Here is a 12,601-nt window from a genome sequence, read left to right on the forward strand (position 1 = left end):
GTTTATTTAGTCATATTATTGTTATGAGAAAGAAAAAAAAAAAGCATAAACTTTGAATGCTAATAGGTGGCAGATAATTTAGTATATGTTCGGCTGAAATTGAAGTCCCAAACTCTTCAGTTAACAAAGTGACTTGAGACAGAACACTAATAAGGTGGCTGTGCCACCTAATATGCTGTGCTTCTGCAGATAGGCTATTTAGACTTGGAAAACTGGGGGCTTAGGGTTGTGGAATGAAGGTCTGGTGTCATTAGAGAAAGAATCCTGAAAGGGAAAAGTGGTCTGGAAAAAAAAAAGGTGAAGATGTCAGCCAGAAGAAAGATGCAAAGTGTGGGAAGACCCTGGTGATCAGAGAGATGGGGCGTGTCTAGGGATCCAGGCCACTAACACCTACCCTTGGTAATTCTGTGGCTGCACAGTACAAACAAGCATCACTTTCTGCCCAGTTTTCCTGGACAAGCAGGGCTCTCTCAGCTGGGAGGAGAAATTGAGAACTAGTAAACATAAGGTTGGGACAGTAAGCAAGTGAGCATGTGCATGTCAAATAATTAAGCAGTGTAAAATCTCTCATCTTGCTGGTTCTTAAGTGAACCCTTGTACCCAGATCCCCTGGAGGCTGTCGTTTAGTTTGTCTCACCTGTGATGATTTTCTTTTCTGCTTTTGACTTCCTAGCCATGCGATGGTATTAAGTATCACTAAAATGCCTATAAAAGCAGACTTTAAACACCAGTTAATCTGATCAGTGTCAGAAAAAAAAAAAAAAAAAAAGAAAGAAAATTGAAAATATAATTTTTACAAAATTTTGGAAGATTACTTTTACAAGGGTAATAATACTTTGACCAGAATTTATCTGAACAGTCTCTGCAGAAAATAATTCCTTCTCTGTGTTAACACTCAGTGAACCTTGTATTCACTTAATGTGAGCACAATGGGATCAGCTGTCTTGTCAAGTTAATCTATAACATTAATGCAGTGTCTTATCCCTCTTTCTCAGGCTTCATGCACATAAAACTTTAATATATAGTTTTCAGCAGAATGTTCTTGTGTCCATCCATTACAGATGCATGGTTTTATCCCTGGACCGGTAAACAGCCTCTATACCTTGCTGTTACTATGTGTGGTTGATTCCTAAATCTTTTATAAAAGAGCCTGTAAATTAAAGAACCTGTAAATTAAAATTGGGGCCAGTCCTCTTTAATATCTTTACTGATGATTTGGATGAGGGGATCAAGTACACCCTCAGTAAGTTTGCAGATGACACCAAGTTAGGTGCGTTGATGATCTGCTCGAGGGTAGGAAGGCTCTGCAGGAGGATTTGGATAGGCTGCACCGATGGGCTGAGGCCAACTGTATGAAGTTCAACAAGGCCAAGTGCCGGGTCCTGCACCTGTGGCAAAACAACCCCAAGCAGAGCTACAGGCTGGGAGATGAGTGGTTGGAAAGCTGCCTGGCAGAGAAGGACCTGGGAGTATTGGTTGTACCTGGAGTATTGGTTGTACTTGGCTCTGGTGAGGCTCACCTTGTGTACTGTGTTCAGTTTTGGGCCCCTTGCTACAAGAAGGGCATCGAGGTGCTCAAGAGATGCCAGAGAAGGGCAATGAAGCTGGTGAGGGGCCTGGAGAACAAGTCCTACGAGGAGCGGCTGAGGGAGCTGGGATTGTTCAGCCTGGAGAAGAGGAGGCTCAGGGGCGACCTTATCGCTCTCTACAGGTACGATAAAGGAGGCTGTAGCGAGGTGGGGGTTGGTCTGTTCTCCCTTGTGCCTGGAAACAGGATGAGGGAGAATGGGCTGAAGTTGCGCCAGGGGAGGTTTAGGTTGGATATTAGGGAAAACCTCTTTACTGAGAGGGTTATGAGGCATTGGAATGGGCTGCCCAGGGAAGTGGTTGAGTCACCATCCCTGGAAGTCTTTAAAAGACATTTAGATGTAGTGCTTAGTGATATGGTTTAGCGGAGGACTGGTTAGTGTTAGGTCAGAGGTTGGACTAGGAGATCTTAGAGGTCTCTTCCAACCTAAACGATTCTGTGATTAAAACGTCTTCTGTATGTATGCTGACAATCAGTGTCTGGAATGCGCTTCAGTGCATGTTACTACTTATGAAGTATTTCTGGTTGGTTCTTATGCCAGTTTGATAGAAAATAAAATCTTTTTTGGAAAATCTGAGGTTTGCCTTACAAGAGATGGCTGTGGTAATATCTGGCGTTAAAAATGCATAGTTAAATTGTTTGGGGCTTGAGCTGGAGTGTTTTACAGTTCTTTTGCAGCCCTTCTGTAGAGGGCTTGAGTTTTGTCTTTAATCAACAGCTGGCTGTTAGGGCTGCCACTGATTCCTGACTGGTAATTACCCCTGAACACCATACTGCCAGCTGGCTTCTCAGTCTCTCCTGATATGCATGCTAGAAGGTTGAAAGTGGCAAGAAATCCTTTACAAAGGTACCAAGAGATTTGTACAAATCAATCCAAACTCTGAAAGCACTAGGCCTGTTCTCCCTCCACTCCCCCCATTCGTTTTCCCTTCAAGTTGTTCTCTGCATTTCAGGTTTTAATTAGGACTAACAGTATGAAAACAAGCAAGTTTGCTTGAACCTGCCTCCAGAAGAAGATCCACTGGCAAACTGAACATGTAACGTCCTTGCTGATGAGGCCCATGCTTTTCTAGTAGATTCTCTGATAATGTGTTTTAGTAGAAACTGTGTAAGGTTTCTGAAGTAATGCATTTACTTCAGTAAGTTGCAACCATACATGTACTTCATCAGTGTTATAGATTTTAGTTGTCAGGAAACGTTTACTTCATTGTCAACTCAGTCTACTGTAGTTTTGAATTTTGAACTGCATAGCACTGCCAGCCACCAACCATACATTTATATTCCAGGATGAATGATGATTGCAAGCTGTGAGTTAGTTTCAGTTCTCTAGCCCTTTCATCTGAGAAAAGCAACTTTTTAAAAACATGCCATGTCCCTCAGGTATGTGTTTTAGTAAACAAATATTCAAAGAGAAAGCAAGAACAACTACAGTTTTCATTGTTGTTATTATTCATTCTGCAGACAGCTCCTTTTAGAGCTGGCCACAATAAATAGCTAAACCTAGTTTTATCCTTTAGCTGGGGGAAATAGTCTCACATCTGTTAAAAGATTATCACCTGATTAGAACAACTGAGATCAGAAACACTTTACTTCAAGCTCAGGTCTCAGCAAAGCACGCTCTCTGGTCCGCTGCCACAGTACAAGCAGACAGGATGCTCACATCTGAAGGGCAGGTATATTTTGAATAGCTACACTAAGTATGTGGTGAACAGGTGACTGGAACTGTGGATTGTAGGGCAAAGAGCAAACATGGGAGTGCTTTAAAGATGAGCTTCTGTGCATATTTGTGTTCTGTTCATTGGAGAATGAAAAGTAGATCCAAGAGTTTTTAGAAGTTTTCTGATTTTCCTGAACTAAACTATATGCTTATGCCTTTTTAATGGCTCAGATCTTTTATTTTTTCATGTTATCATGAAATGCATCTTTCAGTATTGCTATAGTCAATACTTTAATCTAATAACCACAAGAGCTTTACAAGGAAAAAACAAAAACAACAACAACAAACAAACAAAAAAAACCACACTATATTATTAACATAGACTGTTGAGAAAAATCCTTTTTAAAATTATCAGATTTCCATTGAGAAAAATCCTTTTTAAGATGAGCAGATTTTCGGTATGTAATATTAAGTATTTTTTTTTTGATAATTACATTAATTCTAAAAAGATAATCAGATCAAATCCATAACAGTGTGGCAGAGACTAAGATGTTTTGGGTTTTTGTGGTTTGCTTTGTTATTTATTTATTTATTTATTTAGCATTTAGTGGCCCTTGCTTACCTGTTATGCTCACATTAATTGCCCTTTTCTAATCTTGTCTCCACTCCGTACCTGAAATTCAACTACACAGATGCTAAACTGAGTCTTTATGTGTACAAACAATTTATATGTAACAGTCTTCACTGATTTAAACCAATGATGGGTATTATTTTCCTATAAGGTTATGACATGGAAAGCTTTCTTCTCTAATTGAAGAAGAAAATTAATATGCAGCAGAAACAAGGGTTATGCTATTTAGTTCCTGAGAAATTTTTCTCTATATCTTAGAAAAATGTCTAGGCTGTAACTGAATTTTGTTAATTCTTGCCCTTGACTCAGAATCATCCTTGAAATTTTCCCTATGTTTGTTGCTTAGAAGCTTACCTCAGTTTAAAACAAGAGGTTCTATTTCAGTTCAGGAACCTGACTGCATGTCTTCATAGGTATTTAGGTCTTAAGCTGTTTTGGTATCTCTTTTCCAATTAAATTGGTAGAAGATATCATCTTAAATTATTTTGTGGTTCTCAATCTAAACCTTAGTTTAGCAGCAATTGAATAATCCTTGTTAGGTTGCAGTCAGTAGTGGAGGACAAATTCTGGCAATGCCGTTATTGCAGGCTGATGATATGTCTGGCTGAATTACATGTCTGGAATTTTGTATGAATTTGCTCAATTTTAGTCATGAGGAAGATGTAAATTTTTAAGATGAGTCCTCATAAATGGATGACAGTAACTTCAGACTAGAGAGAAAAAAAAAAAATAACTCATGCACAGGTCAGCCTAGGATTATGCACAAAGTTTGAAGTGGAGGAAAGGAAAGGAACAGGGCATTGCAAGTAGCACAATTCATGAAGCAGAATGTTATTTATAGGGAGTTAGCTCCTGAGAAAAATGCAGTAAGTTATGATATGGCCTGGTCATGAGGAGTGCAAAGTTCTATGTTCACTTTGCACTTTCAGAAATCAATTTCTGACTGGTAATTTCAGTCACTCTATTATTAAGCCTCTGGTGGGGTGTTCAAAGAAGAAAGAGGCAACCCTGAAATGTGATCCCCAGTTACCAAAATGGCTGCATGAGCCTGTGCAAACTTCAAAAATTCAGAAGGAAATTACTGCAGCCATCAGAATGCTTGAGTATATATGTAGTGACAAGAGCCATGCTAAAGCCAATTTAAAATCAGTTAAATGCAAAAAAAAAAAAAAAAAAAAAAAAAAAAAAAAAAAGGTGGTAATAAGTCTTTTTTTGTTTCCTACCATTGCATTTCATACTCAAGCATATGTCACCTACAGAAGCATGGGTGCATGCTTTTAAAATAGCATTTGTCTTGTTAAACAATGTGAAAAATGCATTGTTTGTTTAAATAAGGTGCTACAGTTAACCTTGCCATAGAGAAGAAAAACAAAAAACAGAATGACTTTGAAGATGAGAGATGAATGAACTAAGATATCTGAAGTTACAAACTAGGATCAACAGAGCATTTTGCATGAAAAGCAATACTTCAGAAATAGGAATTCAACTATAATTTTTTGGTAAAAGTGTAACTGTTCTGTTGCTTTACTATTTAAAAGAAAACTAATGACAACAGAAAAAAAAAAAAAAAAAAAAAAAGCACAACCCAACCCAACAACCCAGAGTGTTTTGATAAGCTCTCGTTTGTCTTTCTTGCAGCTTTGCAGGAACTGAGAAGAACTTAATCCCAAAATGTTTGCCAAACAATTTCACCTGATCTCAGCTTCTCAGTTGCTCATCAGATGAGACGTAAGATGTATTTCCCTCTTGTAGTGCAGGAGGCAGCTTTCTGTATGTGTCTCACATAGAGAAGTCCGGGAGACAAGCCTATTGTCTGTTCTCCCATTCCTAGGTATTCCATTTTATAGGATCAACTGGAATAGCAGCTACTGTTCTGTTAATTGAAATGTAGACACCAAAATAATAGTATACCCTGGTAACGTGCAGTAGCAGATTCCTTCCCAGAGCTGTAAGGTTGTATACAAAATTAAGTCCTCAAAATGATATGGTAGGTAAATTCAGTTTGATTGCCAAAGCCTTTGGAAGCAAGGATCCAAGAGTAAATGTAATGAAACTCATTGTTATTTGGTTACTAGAGGTGACACTGTAGCTTCTATTAGCTTGTTTCATAAAATATTTTGTTTTGCTGCCTATGTGCTTGGATCTTTAACTTAGTTAACATCTCCTGTGAGTATAATCCACAAACATTCGAGACTGCACTGCATTGATAAGGATATTTTGCATGGAATATGATTTAATATGGTCGTATATATATGCTTTGAGTTCTTTATCATGCTGTTTATATCTATTAAGTGAATTGACATTTTTTTAAGTCAGTTTATGAAAATACTGTGTTTGAACATCTGTCAAGGGATGAAGATTAGCTGAATAGACATAGGATGCCAGCACGTTATATTTCATGTTATCCTGTATAGTGTAATTATCTTGATCCTCAAACAACTCTGCTAAACTTATGCAGACTTGTTGTTACTGTAAATTCAAAATTTATTTCATTTGAATCTAAATTAAACTGGTATGTAATAAGGCTTTCTTCCCTCTAAGTCTTCTCTCTTTTTTTTTTTTTTTTTTTTTTTAACTTTTATAGATGATTATAAAGCAGTAAAACACACATTCAGATTTTATTTAAAAGACAAACTTGTTCAAATTCATTCAGCTTTGAGAGAGTATAGTAATTTTTTTCTGAGATGAAATTTGTTTGAAGAAATGGATAAACTAAGTAGCCAAACTTGGCAGAAATGTATGCCACAGACAGTAGATATTCATTGAAATGAGAAATACATCTGAATCTTATTGGCTGGTTTAAGAGCGACTGAACAATCATGGTACCAGGGAAAAATCAAAAAGAAAGGGATAGAATCCTTGATCCACACTTGTAAAGGTGTTCTGTGAGTTTCCCTAGGTCTTTGCAACCACTGATTGACCATTGAGGATGATTAAAATGTTTGGCTTAGTCAATGGCAACAACCTGCACAAGAACAATTAGTCATCATATTTTACTTTTACTGATAGTGAGCAGACAAAAAAGCTGCTGTGATCTTCAGAAAGGTGTAATTCACAAAGGTGTACCTTTGGAGTAGTTCCATTCCAGCTGCAAGGATAAGAATTCTTCAGTAATTGCGCTCCACCACAGAAACAGTCCTCATCCCAAGCTGCTTTGCTTTATTTTAGGAGTTATTTTGTTACCACAACACTGTATAAAACAATCAAAGAGATGGAGTGAAAAGGTTGTTAGGAGACTGGGACCAGGCCAAAGTCTCCAGGGCAGGCCAAGTCTTAGCATCTGGACTGGGGCTCGTGTCTGGTGGAAGACAGAAGAAGAAAGAAAGAAAAAGGAGGGAGATTGTCTTGAGGTCTGGCCATTCTAGTCATATTTCACAAAAAGGACAATAGAATAGCAAGCAACCCCAAGAATGTTTATATGGAATGTATAACCCTTTACCATTGATATTAATCAGAAAGAGAAGGGAACCCATCATTCTTCCTGATGGCAAATTTGTGAATCTGAGTATGTAAATCATGTATTTGTGTGAATTTGGACTCAGTATTGCTCATTATATGCTTTACATGAAGTGTTGTGAAAAATATGATAAATTAATAATACAAAAGCAAGACTATTTTGATGCCCCCAGTAACAAAAAATAATCCAGCTTTATGCAAGGTCATTACCTTACAATTAGGTAAAAATTACAATTTTCTGATGTGTTGAGCACAAAGATGTATACTGTTACCACATGCATTCAGCAGACCTACTGCTTTGTGCAAAGTCCAGTGGGAAAGCTAAGGCACAGGGGTTAATGTTGACATAAAGGCCAAATCCTGATTTCTTTGATGTTAAGAGGAAAGTTTTCATTGAGCCCAATGGGACTAAGCTTTAGTGTACATGTTCTTGTTTCTTTCAAGTTACTGTAGTCTTAACATTACTCACTCAAATCTATTAAATAGTCTTTACTAGTACTGCTTTGTTGAATAGAAGAAACATTTATGTTCAAACCCTCTTTACTCAAAAGTGTGTACCTGCCACATACTCAGAATTCTGATAGTTAAAACTGTAGTCTCATGCATGATACCATGCAAATAATTCCTTTTTCTTGTGCCCAACCAAAAATCTCAATCTGAGAGGAAATTGCAACTGGAATTTATAGATAATGATTTTTAAATCTTTAATATAATAAATGTTTTTATTATTCTTAACCTGTAGGAGTCTGTAGCCATAGCAAGCATAAAATCACGAACATTAAAAAAGGGTATTTGTAACGTATCCTTTCCATCCCTTCAAGTATCGTTTAAAGACCTAGTTGTTTATGTAAGCAAGCAAATAGTTTATCTTCCACATTTAAGGATTTAAAAAAAAATAATAATTGTAGTCAGAGGCTATGGTCTACAGCAATTTCTTACCTGAGATACTGGTGATGTAGTTATCAGTCATTAAACACAAGAAGCAGCTTTAATGTAGGTACTCTTCATGTGATTGACAATCACTATACTCTGTTATGAGCAATAAGACATATCATTTTCTTAAACATGCAAGATAAAATCTCCTTTAAAATTTCTATGCTGGAGAAGCAGTTAAAAACAAAGCCATTTACAAAAAGTCAAAATGGCTATGTTATGTCCTTCTGTCTGACAGAATACACCTCCTACAGAAAAGTACTGACTTGGAAATGAAATAATTTGTCATGTTTTTGAAGAGTAAGAAAATATTGGACATAATATAGATTGTAGATTTGAAGCCTAGGGATACCCATTTTGCCACAAAATTTAAATTTTCATTTAAAATCATTTCCCTCCCCCCAAAAAAAATTATAAGAGAAATAAGCTTTCCTTATTACAATAGACAGATATGCTAATTGCACTGATACAGTTCGGAAAGCAAAAAGTTGGAACACTGACAACCTAAAAATGCATTTAAAATTGCTGTCTGTTTAACTCAGCAAATTTGGTTTTAGTTTCTTGGAGTACATAAAATAAACCTAAAATTACATGTATGTGGGGCCAAAGTAACCTCTGCTGTTTGACATTAAGTCCTAGAAAGTAATTCAGCTGCCGAAAAGACATGGCTGAGCAGCTGTACTGCTCTCTCTCAGCTGGGGTAGTTTCACATTTGCAATTACATTTTAGAGATCAAATGCATTAAATTCTAAAGAAGCACAGAAAGGGTGACTACTTCAAAGGATTTTTAAATTGAAAAATAAACATAAAACAAAACCCAATAATTTATACAAATGTTTTAGAACCAGTACAACTAATTATGTATGGAAAAAAGTGCCACCTGTTCAGAGCAAAAAATTAGCTTTTACATTTAAGCTAACACTGCTTAACCATTCGTTATTCTTACCATTCTACTCCATTCAGGTCTAAAAAAGTCCATAATGCATATATATGGCTGCATATATCTGCATAGATTATACACTAAGCATTTTGGTTTATATTTACAATTCAACTTCAGTTTCTCAAAAGTAGGTCTATTTGCATTGCTCCTAATTCTGCAGTAGGTGGCAGTGGGTAGTGAAGAATATACAAGAATATACAGTTTTGATGCCTTCATTTTTTTAAGGGAAGCTTAAAAAATGGCCAAGTATTTGCTACTTTTGAGTTATGCATATATCAAACAGAAAGGAACTGTCAAATAGAATTTCTAAATTGTCATGCTTAAGCAGAAGCTTTTGCAAAGTGCTATGAAAATAAATTAAACTGATAATCAAGTCAAATGAAGATACAAGTGCAGCATACATTTCTGTAACTAAGTATGATGGGGAGTCCACAAAAGAAAACTAAATTGAAAGCTTAAACTGAGGAGAAGTTTTGGTTCTGCAATGTGTCTTTAAGAGAATATACTGAACGCAGTTTACAAACAAAAGAAGAAAACAGACGTTTCAGTTTTACTCCTATCTCTTTGTAAATTGTTTGTATTAATTTTCAATGTTGAGTTGGCTTTTGAAATAGTTCTGTCATTGATGAAATGGAAAACAGGGGGATGAGAGAGGGTTTAAGCACCATGATGGCAGTGCAGAATTTCAGTAGGTTGATTGTGGGAGGATAAATAGGAAAGAATACAGCAGAGCTCTGATTTTGCATTCCTTGCACACCTAAAACATAGGAGCTTGAGTGTACAGAGAATATGAAGTTGGATGAAAAAAAAAAAAAAAAAAAAAAAAAACACAAATCTGTCAAAGATTTTTGACACTCTAAGCCTAGTTTCTTATTGATTCTTGTTTCTTGCTTATCTGAAAACCTGGGTTGGTTGATTTCTATCGGAAGTGCTCAATCAGCACTCACAATAATTCACAAAATTTCACCAACCCATGCCAGTGTTTTTTGAGCTCCACTTGCAAAGACTGAGACTCTTAGAAGTGCCAGGCATCCATAAGTTCACAGCTCAAATACCTTGAGTTCACCAGTAGTTAGAAGAAGCTCTTGTTTTGTTTTGTTTCCTGTTTTAATCTCCAGCATTTCTAAGTGTGGAGCTGGAAGCTAACGAATGCACAGTGTTTTAAAAAAACCTGGTCATACATACTGCTGGAATTGGACTTTGGAACTAACCAAAGTAAAACTCTAATTGAAACTGTACAGCATTTTTTTTAGTTTGATTATGTGACAAAACTCTCTCCAAAGAATTCGTACAGTTAAGTAGTAAGAAAACATTAAACTAAATAAAATAGTTGTGCTATTGATGTTAATTCTCTAATCGTACCTTTATGATTAGCCAGTGATTAATAGATCTTATCTGTTGTGTGAATGAATAGTTTGTGTTAGAAATAGATATCAGCAAATCAGCAGGAACAGGCAAAATGCTGACTCATTTAAAGTCAGCTGGAGTTTTGCCATTGACTCAGTAGTAATGAGATTATTGTAATCTCCTAATGGTAGTTATTCATTAGCTAGCTATCTGTACAATTAAAAATAGGAGGAATATTTTGATAAAACCAATAATAATGAGTTGTTTAGAATGTTTATTTATTTATTTTTAATGTGGAAAATATGCCAGTAATTGAGAAATAAAGGTCAACTCCTGCAAGCAATAGGTATCTTTTATTTTGTATTCTGGTACAGGAAAGACTCCAAAGTTAGACCCCCAAAGTAACAGTACTTTCATTAAAAAATACCCCCATTTTTCGTTTAAGCTAAAAGGAAATAATTGACAGTATTAAACTGTGGTGTATTACTTTCTTGGTTTACTTTTGCATTAATCTAGTTCTATGCTGATAAAATGAATGCTCTCAATGAAATTGTACTAACATAAGGTTGAAATCATGCATTATCTGTATGTGTGCATGTGCATGTCCTATTCCTTGATACCCTTGTACATTAAGATGCAACAAACACTGCATTGGCCTCTTGCAAACTGAATAGTAAACATTTCTGTGATAAATCTACACTCATGCTGAACAATAGTTCCCAAGACATGTCAAAGTTCTCTGTAAAAAGTATCCAGATTTTCCATTTTCTCTGTTGTTATTTATGGCTTTTCTTATACTTTTAAAAACATTGAATTCTTGTTGTCTGATTGAACTTCTTTATTGTTTGTTTGTTTGCTATAAGTAAAAGGTCACCTATCAGTGATGCATATTTAGTTTCTATTCATATGATTTACCATCAAAGTTTCTGCATTACAAATCCTTAAATGACTGCTCTTGCTGTGAGCAATTTTAGCAATTTTTAAAATCTGGAAGTTACTATTTTTAAGCATCCAAGAGTTCCTCATTTTTTCATAGAAAATGTCGCACATGTCTCCAAATTATTATGTTTCTTAGGGGGGGGGAATAAAAATCATTGTACAGCATTCAGTGATAGCTACAAATTTTGTCATTCAGAAGTAGCTCTTAACTTTAAAATAAACGTTAACTGAACCATTTCTCCCTATGTGTTAAGCATTGTGGTTTTTTTTTTGTTTTGTTTCTTTGCTGTTGCTTTTTTCACAGATTGATCACTGTGTAAAATTTCCAAAAAATCACTGTTCAAAAAAATCCACTCTTTCCGAGGTGATTAGGAAGAGTTTGTAAAATACTGTAGTGATGAATTGGGCTGCAAGTCAAAGAATTGAGTATAATATTGAGATATGTAAAAATACAAGTAATGGAGAAGACAAAAGTTGATGCTCTTTAACACAGTGTAGTTTAGTTCTTTCAAGGAAAAATAAATCATAATTGATTATATATGTTTTTAATAATTAATGTAAATAAATTATACTATGAAAAGTAACTTTGGTTCTATTGCTAACCCACGACCATCTTTCTGCTTGTACAGATGATTGCAGATAAAAGCTCTTCAAGACACATGAATTGTGCTTGCAGTGTCTATGAACATCAGCAGAACATCTGTTCCAGACTCGAATTGATGGCAAGGTAAACTTAATTTGCGCACACACTAAAAAGCAGAAAGAGTTAAAGCCTGAGAATATCCCAGAAATGGTAAGGGAGTGCCTAAAAATTATGAATTGGTCTCATGCAAGTCACAAATGTTTTGCACCTTTTATGCTTTGAAACTCTTCTGCTCTGACGCTTAGAAATCTCGGTGGAATTTTCAGTACCCAAATCTCTTTCTCAGTGCCTCTCTGCTGTGCTTTCTTGGTCTGCCAGAGATAAGACACCATGTGTCAGGTTCCCCAGTGAGATAAAATGCAACCAGAGCCAAATTTGGCCTAATCTCTGTCTCCATGAAATGGTCATTACTGTGTCTTACAGTAGTGAAATATATGAGTAGCCATCACCAGTTTAGCAGATCCTGA

The 12,601-nt window shown here is 35.9% G+C and overlaps 1 protein-coding gene across 1 annotated transcript in view; it reads left to right on the top strand.

The window, feature by feature from the left end:
* The window catches only part of LOC311437983 (uncharacterized protein), a 415,393-nt gene that overhangs the window by 217,331 nt on the left and 185,461 nt on the right, over positions 1–12,601 (top strand). Inside the window, exon 6 of the mRNA XM_084521887.1 lies at positions 12,121–12,218. The gene's annotated coding sequence lies outside the window, so the exon portion shown is untranslated. The remainder of the gene's footprint in view (positions 1–12,120; positions 12,219–12,601) is intronic.

The sequence above is a fragment of the Aythya ferina genome, assembly GCF_964211825.1.
Source record: "Aythya ferina genome assembly, chromosome: 5".
Taxonomy (NCBI): Eukaryota; Metazoa; Chordata; class Aves; order Anseriformes; family Anatidae; genus Aythya; species Aythya ferina.